Genomic DNA, 13,125 nt, shown 5'->3' with positions numbered 1-13,125 from the left:
TAAGTATCTCTTTTCAGAACAGTCACTAATGCGAGAAGAAAATGAAAGTAGTTATACTGAAAAATTAAGTTGAAGTCGAAGTAGTATGGAGGAAATCAGAAAAAAAATCTGAGAAATATCAACATAAAGTGCTAAGGATCTTTAAGATTTTGTGTATCTTGAGGTTTATTTTATGAGATTTTTCACCTCCCTCTTCTTACTGATAGTGCAGCAGAGAACAACATGATTGTGACAGACAGGATTGAGGATCCATAGGGTTCTCATTGGCTTTGTCCTTGGACTAATCTGGTTTGTGGTAATGTCTGAATTGTGACAGAGGGACATAGTGAAAATGAAAAAAAAAAAAAATGAATGTAATGAAACCTGTCAGAAGTGGGATTCGAACCCACGCCTCAAGTAGAGACTGCGACCTGAACGCAGCGCCTTGGACCGCTCGGCCATCCTGACAAGCACAACTGTGGAAAATTCACACTTTCTAAAAACAAACACATTTTTTGTTTGGCCCCAAAAAAAGGCAAATTTTGAACTGAAAATTTATTAACGCCTTTGAGTTTGCCTTGCAATGCTGTAGCTTTAACTTTGTAGGTTGCTGAAATAGCTCAGTTGGGAGAGCGTTAGACTGAAGATCTAAAGGTCCTTGGTCCGATCCCGGTTTTCAGCACGCTGTTTTTAAGCATGAGTGATTTGAGATAAAGTACTTTCTCCATATGCATTTAGCAAGATTTTCATTCTTTGTGAAGTGCAGATATACCTGAAAAATACAGTTTTAAGTATCTCTTTTCAGAACAGTCACTAATGCGAGAAGAAAATGAAAGTAGTTCTACTGAAAAATGAAGTTGAAGTCGAAGTAGTATGGAGGAAATCGGAAAAAAAATCTGAGAAATATCAACATAAAGTGCTAAGGATCTTTAAGATTTTGTGTATCTTGAGGTTTATTTTATGAGATTTTTCACCTCCCTCTTCTTACTGATAGTGCAGCAGAGAACAACATGATTGTGACAGACAGGATTGAGGATCCAGAGGGTTCTCATTGGCTTTGTCCTTGGACTAATCTGGTTTGTGGAAATGTCTGAATTGTGACAGAGGGACATAGTGAAAATGAAAAAAAAACAAAACATGATTGTAATGTAACAGAAACCTGTCAGAAGTGGGATTCGAACCCACGCCTCACGTAGAGACTGCGACCTGAACGCAGCGCCTTGGACCGCTCGGCCATCCTGACAAGCACAACTGTGGAAAATTCACACTTTCTAAAAACAAACACATTTTTTGTTTGGCCCCAAAAAAATGCAAATTTTGAACTGAAAATGTATTAACGCCTTTGAGTTTGCCTTGCAATGCTGTAGCTTTAACTTTGTAGGTTGCTGAAATAGCTCAGTTGGGAGAGCGTTAGACTGAAGATCTAAAGGTCCCTGGTCCGATCCCGGGTTTCAGCACGCTGTTTTTAAGTATGAGTGATTTGAGATAAAGTTCTTTCTCCATATGCATTTAGCAAGATTTTCATTCTTTGTGAAGTGCAGATATACCTGAAAAAAAACAGTTTTAAGTATCTCTTTTCAGAACAGTCACTAATGCGAGAAGAAAATGAAAGTAGTTATACTGAAAAATTAAGTTGAAGTCGAAGTAGTATGGAGGAAATCAGAAAAAAAATCTGAGAAATATCAACATAAAGTGCTAAGGATCTTTAAGATTTTGTGTATCTTGAGGTTTATTTTATGAGATTTTTCACCTCCCTCTTCTTACTGATAGTGCAGCAGAGAACAACATGATTGTGACAGACAGGATTGAGGATCCATAGGGTTCTCATTGGCTTTGTCCTTGGACTAATCTGGTTTGTGGTAATGTCTGAATTGTGACAGAGGGACATAGTGAAAATGAAAAAAAAAAAAATGAATGTAATGTAACAGAAACCTGTCAGAAGTGGGATTCGAACCCACGCCTCAAGTAGAGACTGCGACCTGAACGCAGCGCCTTGGACCGCTCGGCCATCCTGACAAGCACAACTGTGGAAAATTCACACTTTCTAAAAACAAACACATTTTTTGTTTGGCCCCAAAAAAAGGCAAATTTTGAACTGAAAATTTATTAACGCCTTTGAGTTTGCCTTGCAATGCTGTAGCTTTAACTTTGTAGGTTGCTGAAATAGCTCAGTTGGGAGAGCGTTAGACTGAAGATCTAAAGGTCCCTGGTCCGATCCCGAGTTTCAGCACGCTGTTTTTAAGTATGAGTGATTTGAGATAAAGTTCTTTCTCCATATGCATTTAGCAAGATTTTCATTCTTTGTGAAGTGCAGATATACCTGAAAAAAACAGTTTTAAGTATCTCTTTTCAGAGCAGTCACTAATGCGGGAAGAAAATGAAAGTAGTTATACTGAAAAATTAAGTTGAAGTCGAAGTAGTATGGAGGAAATCAGAAAAAAAATCTGAGAAATATCAACATAAAGTGCTAAGGATCTTTAAGATTTTGTGTATCTTGAGGTTTATTTTATGAGATTTTTCACCTCCCTCTTCTTACTGATAGTGCAGCAGAGAACAACATGATTGTGACAGACAGGATTGAGGATCCAGAGGGTTCTCATTGGCTTTGTCCTTGGACTAATCTGGTTTGTGGAAATGTCTGAATTGTGACAGAGGGACATAGTGAAAATAAAAAAAAACAAAACATGATTGTAATGTAACAGAAACATGTCAGAAGTGGGATTCGAACCCACGCCTCAAGTAGAGACTGCGACCTGAACGCAGCGCCTTGGACCGCTCGGCCATCCTGACAAGCACAACTGTGGAAAATTCACACTTTCTAAAAACAAACACATTTTTTGTTTGGCCCCAAAAAAATGCAAATTTTGAACTGAAAATGTATTAACGCCTTTGAGTTTGCCTTGCAATGCTGTAGCTTTAACTTTGTAGGTTGCTGAAATAGCTCAGTTGGGAGAGCGTTAGACTGAAGATCTAAAGGTCGCTGGTCCGATCCCGGGTTTCAGCACGCTGTTTTTAAGTATGAGTGATTTGAGATAAAGTTCTTTCTCCATATGCATTTAGCAAGATTTTCATTCTTTGTGAAGTGCAGATATACCTGAAAAAAACAGTTTTAAGTATCTCTTTTCAGAACAGTCACTAATGCGAGAAGAAAATGAAAGTAGTTATACTGAAAAATTAAGTTGAAGTCGAAGTAGTATGGAGGAAATCGGAGAAAAAATCTGAGAAATATCAACATAAAGTGCTAAGGATCTTTAAGATTTTGTGTATCTTGAGGTTTATTTTATGAGATTTTCCACCTCCCTTCTCTTACTGATAGTGCAGCAGAGAACAACATGATTGTGACAGACAGGATTGAGGATCCAGAGGGTTCTCATTGGCTTTGTCCTTGGACTAATCTGGTTTGTGGAAATGTCTAAATTGTGACAGAGGGACATAGTGAAAATGAAAAAAAAACAAAACATGATTGTAATGTAACAGAAACCTGTCAGAAGTGGGATTCGAACCCACGCCTTAAGTAGAGACTGCGACCTGAACGCAGCGCCTTGGACCGCTCGGCCATCCTGACAAGCACAACTGTGGAAAATTCACACTTTCTAAAAACAAACACATTTTTTGTTTGGCCCCAAAAAAATGCAAATTTTGAACTTAAAATGTATTAACGCCTTTGAGTTTGCCTTGCAATGCTGTAGATTTAACTTTGTAGGTTGCTGAAATAGCTCAGTTGGGAGAGCGTTAGACTGAAGATCTAAAGGTCCCTGGTCCGATCCCGGGTTTCAGCACGCTGTTTTTAAGTATGAGTGATTTGAGATAAAGTTCTTTCTCCATATGCATTTAGCAAGATTTTCATTCTTTGTGAAGTGCAGATATACCTGAAAAAAAACAGTTTTAAGTATCTCTTTTCAGAACAGTCACTAATGCGAGAAGAAAATGAAAGTAGTTATACTGAAAAATTAAGTTGAAGTCGAAGTAGTATGGAGGAAATCAGAAAAAAAATCTGAGAAATATCAACATAAAGTGCTAAGGATCTTTAAGATTTTGTGTATCTTGAGGTTTATTTTATGAGATTTTTCACCTCCCTCTTCTTACTGATAGTGCAGCAGAGAACAACATGATTGTGACAGACAGGATTGAGGATCCATAGGGTTCTCATTGGCTTTGTCCTTGGACTAATCTGGTTTGTGGAAATGTCTGAATTGTGACAGAGGGACATAGTGAAAATGAAAAAAAACAAAACATGATTGTAATGTAACAGAAACATGTCAGAAGTGGGATTCGAACCCACGCCTCAAGTAGAGACTGCGACCTGAACGCAGCGCCTTGGACCGCTCGGCCATCCTGACAAGCACAACTGTGGAAAATTCACACTTTCTAAAAACAAACACATTTTTTGTTTGGCCCCAAAAAAATGCAAATTTTGAACTGAAAATGTATTAACGCCTTTGAGTTTGCCTTGCAATGCTGTAGCTTTAACTTTGTAGGTTGCTGAAATAGCTCAGTTGGGAGAGCGTTAGACTGAAGATCTAAAGGTCCCTGGTCCGATCCCGGGTTTCAGCACGCTGTTTTTAAGTATGAGTGATTTGAGATAAAGTTCTTTCTCCATATGCATTTAGCAAGATTTTCATTCTTTGTGAAGTGCAGATATACCTGAAAAAAAACAGTTTTAAGTATCTCTTTTCAGAACAGTCACTAATGCGAGAAGAAAATGAAAGTAGTTATACTGAAAAATTAAGTTGAAGTCGAAGTAGTATGGAGGAAATCAGAAAAAAAAGCTGAGAAATATCAACATAAAGTGCTAAGGATCTTTAAGATTTTGTGTATCTTGAGGTTTATTTTATGAGATTTTTCACCTCCCTCTTCTTACTGATAGTGCAGCAGAGAACAACATGATTGTGACAGACAGGATTGAGGATCCATAGGGTTCTCATTGGCTTTGTCCTTGGACTAATCTGGTTTGTGGTAATGTCTGAATTGTGACAGAGGGACATAGTGAAAATGAAAAAAAAAAAAATGAATGTAATGTAACAGAAACCTGTCAGAAGTGGGATTCGAACCCACGCCTCAAGTAGAGACTGCGACCTGAACGCAGCGCCTTGGACCGCTCGGCCATCCCGACAAGCACAACTGTGGAAAATTCACACTTTCTAAAAACAAACACATTTTTTGTTTGGCCCCAAAAAAAGGCAAATTTTGAACTGAAAATTTATTAACGCCTTTGAGTTTGCCTTGCAATGCTGTAGCTTTAACTTTGTAGGTTGCTGAAATAGCTCAGTTGGGAGAGCGTTAGACTGAAGATCTAAAGGTCCCTGGTCCGATCCCGGGTTTCAGCACGCTGTTTTTAAGTATGAGTGATTTGAGATAAAGTTCTTTCTCCATATGCATTTAGCAAGATTTTCATTCTTTGTGAAGTGCAGATATACCTGAAAAAAAACAGTTTTAAGTATCTCTTTTCAGAACAGTCACTAATGCGAGAAGAAAATGAAAGTAGTTATACTGAAAAATTAAGTTGAAGTCGAAGTAGTATGGAGGAAATCAGAAAAAAAATCTGAGAAATATCAACATAAAGTGCTAAGGATCTTTAAGATTTTGTGTATCTTGAGGTTTATTTTATGAGATTTTTCACCTCCCTCTTCTTACTGATAGTGCAGCAGAGAACAACATGATTGTGACAGACAGGATTGAGGATCCAGAGGGTTCTCATTGGCTTTGTCCTTGGACTAATCTGGTTTGTGGAAATGTCTGAATTGTGACAGAGGGACATAGTGAAAATGAAAAACATACAAAACATGATTGTAATGTAACAGAAACATGTCAGAAGTGGGATTCGAACCCACGCCTCAAGTAGAGACTGCGACCTGAACGCAGCGCCTTGGACCGCTCGGCCATCCTGACAAGCACAACTGTGGAAAATTCACACTTTCTAAAAACAAACACATTTTTTGTTTGGCCCCAAAAAAATGCAAATTTTGAACTGAAAATGTATTAACGCCTTTGAGTTTGCCTTGCAATGCTGTAGCTTTAACTTTGTAGGTTGCTGAAATAGCTCAGTTGGGAGAGCGTTAGACTGAAGATCTAAAGGTCCCTGGTCCGATCCCGGGTTTCAGCACGCTGTTTTTAAGTATGAGTGATTTGAGATAAAGTTCTTTCTCCATATGCATTTAGCAAGATTTTCATTCTTTGTGAAGTGCAGATATACCTGAAAAAAACAGTTTTAAGAATCTCTTTTCAGAACAGTCACTAATGCGAGAAGAAAATGAAAGTAGTTATACTGAAAAATTAAGTTGAAGTCGAAGTAGTATGGAGGAAATCGGAGAAAAAATCTGAGAAATATCAACATAAAGTGCTAAGGATCTTTAAGATTTTGTGTATCTTGAGGTTTATTTTATGAGATTTTCCACCTCCCTCTTCTTACTGATAGTGCAGCAGAGAACAACATGATTGTGACAGACAGGATTGAGGATCCAGAGGGTTCTCATTGGCTTTGTCCTTGGACTAATCTGGTTTGTGGAAATGTCTGAATTGTGACAGAGGGACATAGTGAAAATGAAAAAAAAACAAAACATGATTGTAATGTAACAGAAACCTGTCAGAAGTGGGATTCGAACCCACGCCTCAAGTAGAGACTGCGACCTGAACGCAGCGCCTTGGACCGCTCGGCCATCCTGACAAGCACAACTGTGGAAAATTCACACTTTCTAAAAACAAACACATTTTTTGTTTGGCCCCAAAAAAATGCAAATTTTGAACTGAAAATGTATTAACGCCTTTGAGTTTGCCTTGCAATGCTGTAGATTTAACTTTGTAGGTTGCTGAAATAGCTCAGTTGGGAGCGCGTTAGACTGAAGATCTAAAGGTCCCTGGTCCGATCCTGGGTTTCAGCACGCTGTTTTTAAGTATGAGTGATTTGAGATAAAGTTCTTTCTCCATATGCATTTAGCAAGATTTTCATTCTTTGTGAAGTGCAGATATACCTGAAAAAAAACAGTTTTAAGTATCTCTTTTCAGAACAGTCACTAATGCGAGAAGAAAATGAAAGTAGTTATACTGAAAAATTAAGTTGAAGTCGAAGTAGTATGGAGGAAATCAGAAAAAAAATCTGAGAAATATCAACATAAAGTGCTAAGGATCTTTAAGATTTTGTGTATCTTGAGGTTTATTTTATGAGATTTTTCACCTCCCTCTTCTTACTGATAGTGCAGCAGAGAACAACATGATTGTGACAGACAGGATTGAGGATCCAGAGGGTTCTCATTGGCTTTGTCCTTGGACTAATCTGGTTTGTGGAAATGTCTGAATTGTGACAGATGGACATAGTGAAAATGAAAAAAAACAAAACATGATTGTAATGTAACAGAAACATGTCAGAAGTGGGATTCGAACCCACGCCTCAAGTAGAGACTGCGACCTGAACGCAGCGCCTTGGACCGCTCGGCCATCCTGACAAGCACAACTGTGGAAAATTCACACTTTCTAAAAACAAACACATTTTTTGTTTGGCCCCAAAAAAATGCAAATTTTGAACTGAAAATGTATTAACGCCTTTGAGTTTTGCCTTGCAATGCTGTAGCTTTAACTTTGTAGGTTGCTGAAATAGCTCAGTTGGGAGAGCGTTAGACTGAAGATCTAAAGGTCCCTGGTCCGATCCCGGGTTTCAGCACGCTGTTTTTAAGTATGAGTGATTTGAGATAAAGTTCTTTCTCCATATGCATTTAGCAAGATTTTCATTCTTTGTGAAGTGCAGATATACCTGAAAAAAAACAGTTTTAAGTATCTCTTTTCAGAACAGTCACTAATGCGAGAAGAAAATGAAAGTAGTTATACTGAAAAATTAAGTTGAAGTCGAAGTAGTATGGAGGAAATCAGAAAAAAAATCTGAGAAATATCAACATAAAGTGCTAAGGATCTTTAAGATTTTGTGTATCTTGAGGTTTATTTTATGAGATTTTTCACCTCCCTCTTCTTACTGATAGTGCAGCAGAGAACAACATGATTGTGACAGACAGGATTGAGGATCCAGAGGGTTCTCATTGGCTTTGTCCTTGGACTAATCTGGTTTGTGGAAATGTCTGAATTGTGACAGAGGGACATAGTGAAAATGAAAAAAAACAAAACATGATTGTAATGTAACAGAAACATGTCAGAAGTGGGATTCGAACCCACGCCTCAAGTAGAGACTGCGACCTGAACGCAGCGCCTTGGACCGCTCGGCCATCCTGACAAGCACAACTGTGGAAAATTCACACTTTCTAAAAACAAACACATTTTTTGTTTGGCCCCAAAAAAATGCAAATTTTGAACTGAAAATGTATTAACGCCTTTGAGTTTGCCTTGCAATGCTGTAGCTTTAACTTTGTAGGTTGCTGAAATAGCTCAGTTGGGAGAGCGTTAGACTGAAGATCTAAAGGTCCCTGGTCCGATCCCGGGTTTCAGCACGCTGTTTTTAAGTATGAGTGATTTGAGATAAAGTTCTTTCTCCATATGCATTTAGCAAGATTTTCATTCTTTGTGAAGTGCAGATATACCTGAAAAAAACAGTTTTAAGAATCTCTTTTCAGAACAGTCACTAATTCGAGAAGAAAATGAAAGTAGTTATACTGAAAAATTAAGTTGAAGTCGAAGTAGTATGGAGGAAATCGGAGAAAAAATCTGAGAAATATCAACATAAAGTGCTAAGGATCTTTAAGATTTTGTGTATCTTGAGGTTTATTTTATGAGATTTTCCACCTCCCTCTTCTTACTGATAGTGCAGCAGAGAACAACATGATTGTGACAGACAGGATTGAGGATCCAGAGGGTTCTCATTGGCTTTGTCCTTGGACTAATCTGGTTTGTGGAAATGTCTGAATTGTGACAGAGGGACATAGTGAAAATGAAAAAAAACAAAACATGATTGTAATGTAACAGAAACATGTCAGAAGGGGGATTCGAACCCACGCCTCAAGTAGAGACTGCGACCTGAACGCAGCGCCTTGGACCGCTCGGCCATCCTGACAAGCACAACTGTGGAAAATTCACACTTTCTAAAAACAAACACATTTTTTGTTTGGCCCCAAAAAAATGCAAATTTTGAACTGAAAATGTATTAACGCCTTTGAGTTTGCCTTGCAATGCTGTAGCTTTAACTTTGTAGGTTGTTGAAATAGCTCAGTTGGGAGAGCGTTAGACTGAAGATCTAAAGGTCCCTGGTCCGATCCCGGGTTTCAGCATGCTGTTTTTAAGTATGAGTGATTTGAGATAAAGTTCTTTCTCCATATGCATTTAGCAAGATTTTCATTCTTTGTGAAGTGCAGATATACCTGAAAAAAAACAGTTTTAAGTATCTCTTTTCAGAACAGTCACTAATGCGAGAAGAAAATGAAAGTAGTTATACTGAAAAATTAAGTTGAAGTCGAAGTAGTATGGAGGAAATCAGAAAAAAAATCTGAGAAATATCAACATAAAGTGCTAAGGATCTTTAAGATTTTGTGTATCTTGAGGTTTATTTTATGAGATTTTTCACCTCCCTCTTCTTACTGATAGTGCAGCAGAGAACAACATGATTGTGACAGACAGGATTGAGGATCCAGAGGGTTCTCATTGGCTTTGTCCTTGGACTAATCTGGTTTGTGGAAATGTCTGAATTGTGACAGAGGGACATAGTGAAAATGAAAAAAAACAAAATATGATTGTAATGTAACAGAAACATGTCAGAAGTGGGATTCGAACCCACGCCTCAAGTAGAGACTGCGACCTGAACGCAGCGCCTTGGACCGCTCGGCCATCCTGACAAGCACAACTGTGGAAAATTCACACTTTCTAAAAACAAACACATTTTTTGTTTGGCCCCAAAAAAATGCAAATTTTGAACTGAAAATGTATTAACGCCTTTGAGTTTGCCTTGCAATGCTGTAGAATTAACTTTGTAGGTTGCTGAAATAGCTCAGTTGGGAGAGCGTTAGACTGAAGATCTAAAGGTCCCTGGTCCGATCCCGGGTTTCAGCACGCTGTTTTTAAGTATGAGTGATTTGAGATAAAGTTCTTTCTCCATATGCATTTAGCAAGATTTTCATTCTTTGTGAAGTGCAGATATACCTGAAAAAAAACAGTTTTAAGTATCTCTTTTCAGAACAGTCACTAATGCGAGAAGAAAATGAAAGTAGTTATACTGAAAAATTAAGTTGAAGTCGAAGTAGTATGGAGGAAATCAGAAAAAAAATCTGAGAAATATCAACATAAAGTGCTAAGGATCTTTAAGATTTTGTGTATCTTGAGGTTTATTTTATGAGATTTTTCACCTCCCTCTTCTTACTGATAGTGCAGCAGAGAACAACATGATTGTGACAGACAGGATTGAGGATCCAGAGGGTTCTCATTGGCTTTGTCCTTGGACTAATCTGGTTTGTGGAAATGTCTGAATTGTGACAGAGGGACATAGTGAAAATGAAAAAAAACAAAACATGATTGTAATGTAACAGAAACATGTCAGAAGTGGGATTCGAACCCACGCCTCAAGTAGAGACAGCGACCTGAACGCAGCGCCTTGGACCGCTCGGCCATCCTGACAAGCACAACTGTGGAAAATTCACACTTTCTAAAAACAAACACATTTTTTGTTTGGCCCCAAAAAAATGCAAATTTTGAACTGAAAATGTATTAACGCCTTTGAGTTTGCCTTGCAATGCTGTAGCTTTAGCTTTGTAGGTTGCTGAAATAGCTCAGTTGGGAGAGCGTTAGACTGAAGATCTAAAGGTCCCTAGTCCGATCCCGGGTTTCAGCACGCTGTTTTTAAGTATGAGTGATTTGAGATAAAGTTCTTTCTCCATATGCATTTAGCAAGATTTTCATTCTTTGTGAAGTGCAGATATACCTTAAAAAACAGTTTTAAGAATCTCTTTTCAGAACAGTCACTAATGCGAGAAGAAAATGAAAGTAGTTATACTGAAAAATTAAGTCGAAGTAGTATGGAGGAAATCGGAGAAAAAATCTGAGAAATATCAACATAAAGTGCTAAGGATCTTTAAGATTTTGTGTATCTTGAGGTTTATTTTATGAGATTTTCCACCTCCCTCTTCTTACTGATAGTGCAGCAGAGAACAACATGATTGTGACAGACAGGATTGAGGATCCAGAGGGTTCTCATTGGCTTTGTCCTTGGACTAATCTGGTTTGTGGAAATGTCTGAATTGTGACAGAGGGACATAGTGAAAATGAAAAAAAACAAAACATGATTGTAATGTAACAGAAACATGTCAGAAGGGGGATTCGAACCCACGCCTCAAGTAGAGACTGCGACCTGAACGCAGCGCCTTGGACCGCTCGGCCATCCTGACAAGCACAACTGTGGAAAATTCACACTTTCTAAAAACAAACACATTTTTTGTTTGGCCCCAAAAAAATGCAAATTTTGAACTGAAAATGTATTAACGCCTTTGAGTTTGCCTTGCAATGCTGTAGCTTTAACTTTGTAGGTTGCTGAAATAGCTCAGTTGGGAGAGCGTTAGACTGAAGATCTAAAGGTCCCTGGTCCGATCCCGGGTTTCAGCATGCTGTTTTTAAGTATGAGTGATTTGAGATAAAGTTCTTTCTCCATATGCATTTAGCAAGATTTTCATTCTTTGTGAAGTGCAGATATACCTGAAAAAAACAGTTTTAAGTATCTATTTTCAGAACAGTCACTAATGCGAGAAGAAAATGAAAGTAGTTATACTGAAAAATTAAGTTAAAGTCGAAGTAGTATGGAGGAAATCAGAAAAAAAATCTGAGAAATATCAACATAAAGTGCTAAGGATCTTTAAGATTTTGTGTATCTTGAGGTTTATTTTATGAGATTTTCCACCTCCCTCTTCTTACTGATAGTGCAGCAGAGAACAACATGATTGTGACAGACAGGATTGAGGATCCAGAGGGTTCTCATTGGCTTTGTCCTTGGACTAATCTGGTTTGTGGAAATGTCTGAATTGTGACAGAGGGACATAGTGAAAATGAAAAAAAACAAAACATGATTGTAATGTAACAGAAACATGTCAGAAGGGGGATTCGAACCCACGCCTCAAGTAGAGACTGCGACCTGAACGCAGCGCCTTGGACCGCTCGGCCATCCTGACAAGCACAACTGTGGAAAATTCACACTTTCTAAAAACAAACACATTTTTTGTTTGGCCCCAAAAAAATGCAAATTTTGAACTGAAAATGTATTAACGCCTTTGAGTTTGCCTTGCAATGCTGTAGCTTTAACTTTGTAGGTTGCTGAAATAGCTCAGTTGGGAGAGCGTTAGACTGAAGATCTAAAGGTCCCTGGTCCGATCCCGGGTTTCAGCATGCTGTTTTTAAGTATGAGTGATTTGAGATAAAGTTCTTTCTCCATATGCATTTAGCAAGATTTTCATTCTTTGTGAAGTGCAGATATACCTGAAAAAAACAGTTTTAAGTATCTATTTTCAGAACAGTCACTAATGCGAGAAGAAAATGAAAGTAGTTATACTGAAAAATTAAGTTAAAGTCGAAGTAGTATGGAGGAAATCAGAAAAAAAATCTGAGAAATATCAACATAAAGTGCTAAGGATCTTTAAGATTTTGTGTATCTTGAGGTTTATTTTATGAGATTTTTCACCTCTCTCTTCTTACTGATAGTGCAGCAGAGAACAACATGATTGTGACAGACAGGATTGAGGACCCAGAGGGTTCTCATTGGCTTTGTCCTTGGACTAATCTGGTTTGTGGAAATGTCTGAATTGTGACAGAGGGACATAGTGAAAATGAAAAAAAACAAAACATGATAGTAATGTAACAGAAACATGTCAGTAGTGGGATTCGAACCCACGCCTCAAGTAGAGACTGCGACCTGAACGCAGCGCCTTGGACCGCTCGGCCATCCTGACAAGCACAACTGTGGAAAATTCACACTTTCTAAAAACAAACACATTTTTTGTTTGGCCCCAAAAAAAGGCAAATTTTGAACTGAAAATGTATTAACGCCTTTGAGTTTGCCTTGCAATGCTGTAGAATTAACTTTGTAGGTTGCTGAAATAGCTCAGTTGGGAGAGCGTTAGACTGAAGATCTAAAGGTCCCTGGTCCGATCCCGGGTTTCAGCACGCTGTTTTTAAGTATGAGTGATTTGAGATAAAGTTTTTTCTCCATATGCATTTAGCAAGATTTTCATTCTTTGTGAA

The 13,125-nt window shown here is 38.1% G+C and overlaps 22 non-coding genes across 22 annotated transcripts; 11 read left to right on the top strand and 11 right to left on the bottom strand.

Moving 5' to 3' along the window:
- Positions 1-364: 364 nt before the first annotated feature.
- Positions 365-447, bottom strand: TRNAL-CAG (transfer RNA leucine (anticodon CAG)). Its single transcript has one exon. It is a non-coding gene; the product is annotated as a tRNA-Leu (tRNA).
- A 692-nt stretch (positions 448-1,139) lies between these two features.
- On the bottom strand, positions 1,140-1,222 carry TRNAL-CAG (transfer RNA leucine (anticodon CAG)). Its single transcript has one exon. It is a non-coding gene; the product is annotated as a tRNA-Leu (tRNA).
- Positions 1,223-1,363: 141 nt separating this feature from the next.
- On the top strand, positions 1,364-1,436 carry TRNAF-GAA (transfer RNA phenylalanine (anticodon GAA)). The gene has a single exon. It is a non-coding gene; the product is annotated as a tRNA-Phe (tRNA).
- A 476-nt stretch (positions 1,437-1,912) lies between these two features.
- On the bottom strand, positions 1,913-1,995 carry TRNAL-CAG (transfer RNA leucine (anticodon CAG)). Its single transcript has one exon. It is a non-coding gene; the product is annotated as a tRNA-Leu (tRNA).
- Positions 1,996-2,686: 691 nt separating this feature from the next.
- TRNAL-CAG (transfer RNA leucine (anticodon CAG)) lies at positions 2,687-2,769 on the bottom strand. Its single transcript has one exon. It is a non-coding gene; the product is annotated as a tRNA-Leu (tRNA).
- Positions 2,770-3,685: 916 nt separating this feature from the next.
- On the top strand, positions 3,686-3,758 carry TRNAF-GAA (transfer RNA phenylalanine (anticodon GAA)). The gene has a single exon. It is a non-coding gene; the product is annotated as a tRNA-Phe (tRNA).
- Positions 3,759-4,236: 478 nt separating this feature from the next.
- TRNAL-CAG (transfer RNA leucine (anticodon CAG)) lies at positions 4,237-4,319 on the bottom strand. The gene has a single exon. It is a non-coding gene; the product is annotated as a tRNA-Leu (tRNA).
- A 141-nt stretch (positions 4,320-4,460) lies between these two features.
- Positions 4,461-4,533, top strand: TRNAF-GAA (transfer RNA phenylalanine (anticodon GAA)). Its single transcript has one exon. It is a non-coding gene; the product is annotated as a tRNA-Phe (tRNA).
- Positions 4,534-5,009: 476 nt separating this feature from the next.
- On the bottom strand, positions 5,010-5,092 carry TRNAL-CAG (transfer RNA leucine (anticodon CAG)). Its single transcript has one exon. It is a non-coding gene; the product is annotated as a tRNA-Leu (tRNA).
- A 141-nt stretch (positions 5,093-5,233) lies between these two features.
- TRNAF-GAA (transfer RNA phenylalanine (anticodon GAA)) lies at positions 5,234-5,306 on the top strand. The gene has a single exon. It is a non-coding gene; the product is annotated as a tRNA-Phe (tRNA).
- A 479-nt stretch (positions 5,307-5,785) lies between these two features.
- TRNAL-CAG (transfer RNA leucine (anticodon CAG)) lies at positions 5,786-5,868 on the bottom strand. The gene has a single exon. It is a non-coding gene; the product is annotated as a tRNA-Leu (tRNA).
- A 141-nt stretch (positions 5,869-6,009) lies between these two features.
- Positions 6,010-6,082, top strand: TRNAF-GAA (transfer RNA phenylalanine (anticodon GAA)). Its single transcript has one exon. It is a non-coding gene; the product is annotated as a tRNA-Phe (tRNA).
- A 478-nt stretch (positions 6,083-6,560) lies between these two features.
- TRNAL-CAG (transfer RNA leucine (anticodon CAG)) lies at positions 6,561-6,643 on the bottom strand. The gene has a single exon. It is a non-coding gene; the product is annotated as a tRNA-Leu (tRNA).
- Positions 6,644-7,335: 692 nt separating this feature from the next.
- On the bottom strand, positions 7,336-7,418 carry TRNAL-CAG (transfer RNA leucine (anticodon CAG)). Its single transcript has one exon. It is a non-coding gene; the product is annotated as a tRNA-Leu (tRNA).
- A 142-nt stretch (positions 7,419-7,560) lies between these two features.
- TRNAF-GAA (transfer RNA phenylalanine (anticodon GAA)) lies at positions 7,561-7,633 on the top strand. Its single transcript has one exon. It is a non-coding gene; the product is annotated as a tRNA-Phe (tRNA).
- Positions 7,634-8,111: 478 nt separating this feature from the next.
- Positions 8,112-8,194, bottom strand: TRNAL-CAG (transfer RNA leucine (anticodon CAG)). The gene has a single exon. It is a non-coding gene; the product is annotated as a tRNA-Leu (tRNA).
- Positions 8,195-8,335: 141 nt separating this feature from the next.
- Positions 8,336-8,408, top strand: TRNAF-GAA (transfer RNA phenylalanine (anticodon GAA)). The gene has a single exon. It is a non-coding gene; the product is annotated as a tRNA-Phe (tRNA).
- A 1,252-nt stretch (positions 8,409-9,660) lies between these two features.
- Positions 9,661-9,743, bottom strand: TRNAL-CAG (transfer RNA leucine (anticodon CAG)). The gene has a single exon. It is a non-coding gene; the product is annotated as a tRNA-Leu (tRNA).
- A 141-nt stretch (positions 9,744-9,884) lies between these two features.
- On the top strand, positions 9,885-9,957 carry TRNAF-GAA (transfer RNA phenylalanine (anticodon GAA)). The gene has a single exon. It is a non-coding gene; the product is annotated as a tRNA-Phe (tRNA).
- A 1,469-nt stretch (positions 9,958-11,426) lies between these two features.
- TRNAF-GAA (transfer RNA phenylalanine (anticodon GAA)) lies at positions 11,427-11,499 on the top strand. Its single transcript has one exon. It is a non-coding gene; the product is annotated as a tRNA-Phe (tRNA).
- A 701-nt stretch (positions 11,500-12,200) lies between these two features.
- TRNAF-GAA (transfer RNA phenylalanine (anticodon GAA)) lies at positions 12,201-12,273 on the top strand. The gene has a single exon. It is a non-coding gene; the product is annotated as a tRNA-Phe (tRNA).
- Positions 12,274-12,974: 701 nt separating this feature from the next.
- On the top strand, positions 12,975-13,047 carry TRNAF-GAA (transfer RNA phenylalanine (anticodon GAA)). Its single transcript has one exon. It is a non-coding gene; the product is annotated as a tRNA-Phe (tRNA).
- Positions 13,048-13,125: the final 78 nt, after the last annotated feature.

This window comes from Anomaloglossus baeobatrachus, chromosome 1 (genome assembly GCF_048569485.1).
Source record: "Anomaloglossus baeobatrachus isolate aAnoBae1 chromosome 1, aAnoBae1.hap1, whole genome shotgun sequence".
NCBI lineage: Eukaryota > Metazoa > Chordata > Amphibia > Anura > Aromobatidae > Anomaloglossus > Anomaloglossus baeobatrachus.
The sequence above is the reverse complement of the archived record's forward strand: the minus strand, read 5'-3'. Positions and strand labels throughout refer to the sequence as shown.